Here is a 2,500-nt window from a genome sequence, read left to right on the forward strand (position 1 = left end):
CTGCATATGACTGTATACCGTAGAAGAGAGAGAGAGAGAGAGAGAGAGAGAGAGAGAGAGAGAGAGAGAGAGAGAGAGAGAGAGAGAGAGAGAGAGAGAGAGAGAGAGAGAAAGAGAGAGAGAGAGAGAGAGAGAGAAAGAGAGAGAGAGAGAGACTGGCAGACACAGGTATTAACACATAGAGACAGACACAAAGAGTGGGGGGATTAAAGCGAGAGAAGGAAAAGCGAGAGACGTCTGTAGACTTGCCAAATCTAATACCAGAATAAGGCGATGGTAATGAAAACACAACAGAACACAACGATCAAAGAGAAGTACTGTTGATAGCCAAATTGTTTCGTGCGCGATGAATGGTCAGTCTTAGCCAGTTCGAGCCATCCAGCGTAAGTGATTAATCAAACCGCATTCATTCCTTGCGAAAGACGTTGCAGATCCTATGTAAACGAAGCATTTTCTCGACTCCGGCACGCAACCGAGATGCTTTTGCTTATCTAAACAATGAAATATTCTTTGGCAGTGGTAATTTTGTTCATCTGAATGGTGAAATGCCCTGTGCGTCGCAGAGCAAAGCAAGAAGAGTGAGAGAAGGAAGCCTTCGCTGTCCTATTTATTCCCTCGTCGCCTTGTGACCTGGTTGCTGGACATTTTATTGGCCGTAAGACTAATCTGGCAATCAGGACTTTCATTAGAAAACACAAAGCAAAAGGTCCTCCTACTAAATCTTAGAAAGAGGGCTAAAGACATTCTTGGTAAGACTTTAAGAGGGTGAACTTGAGAAAAACACTGTTGTGAACAAGCGAACCGGCGCTGTGCACTGCACCCCGCGCCACAGGTGTGATAAATCTTATTACGGCGAAACGTGGCTTCCACGTGGCAGTTCAAGCTCTACAAGATCGTGCCAAAGGGAACTGGCCACGTTATGCAACGCACACTGCAAAGGAGCAGTATATGTGCTGCATATATATACACTATGTGTGTGTATATATATGCATATATTTGTGTGTGTGTGTCTATCAATCTATCTATCTTATACACACACACATACACACACATACACACACACACACAAACACGCACGGATATATATATACATATATATATACACATATATATGCATACATACAACATACATGCATGTATACATACATGCATACACACACACACACTTATATATATTCATATATATTATATCAACTTACATATATATACATATATCTATATATACATATATGCATATATATTATATATGTGTGTGTGTATGTATGCATGTATGTATACACGCATGTATATTGTATGTATGCATATATATATGTATATATATGTATATGTGTGTGTGTGTTCGTGTGTGTGTGGATCTGTGTACGTATGTGTGAGTGTGTTATTTATATAGATATATAGATATACATGTTGGTATAGATGCAAATACAGATATAAATGTATGTCTGTAATGTATACAGACACAATTACACGCATATATTTGAAACTACATACATACACAATGTATATATATATTATATATATATATAAATGTATGTATATATACATATATATACATACACATACACACACACACACACACATATGTGTGTGTGTGTGTGTACATATATATATATATATATATATATATATATATACATACACACATATATGCATACATGCATACATATATACATATATACATATATATATATATATATATATATATATATATATATATCATCGTTTAACGTCCATTTTCCAAGCTTACATGGGTTAGACGGGGTTTCTAAATGGCTTTTTTTCCAAGCATTACGGTCTTCTTTCAGATCTTTTTCTGTTCCCAATTCACTAAAGTTCTCTTTAATTACTTGTTGCCAGGTCTTGCTTGGCCTCCCTTTACCTCTGGTACCTGGTAACATTAAGTTCCTACATTTACTGATCCAGTTTTCTGTGTCCATTCTCTCCACTCCACCTGAGGTACTGGGTATATATATATATATATATATATATATATATATATATATATATATATATATATTTATTTATATATATATTTATATACAGACACACACACACATATCTAGGTTTGATTTACCCAACATATGCAGATCCGTGAGAGTCCGTACACGCATTGCGCTCATGTGTGTGTGTGTGTGTGTGTGTGTGTGTGCGCGCGTATTCATGCACACACACACACACACACACACACACACACACACACACACACACAGTGCACAGATTTGCATGTATTAGGTAAATCGAACCTAGATACGCTAGTGAGTGAGTCTATCATTGATACTATGGTGGGTTGAAAACCACCAATACTGATTACTTCATCAACTAATCCCCTGGGGAGAGATCATGGGTCAGCCAACCTAATATAGAGACCCAACCAACTAGATGATATCAAGTTGGAAAATTTACTAAAATAAACAAATTGCATAAACAAGGCATCACAAGGCTGTCTTGTAAGATCTGCGCCCGGTAGCTGCAGGGTTGCTGCGATCGTCATCCTGCGACT

Source organism: Penaeus chinensis, chromosome 36, assembly GCF_019202785.1.
Source record: "Penaeus chinensis breed Huanghai No. 1 chromosome 36, ASM1920278v2, whole genome shotgun sequence".
Taxonomy (NCBI): Eukaryota; Metazoa; Arthropoda; class Malacostraca; order Decapoda; family Penaeidae; genus Penaeus; species Penaeus chinensis.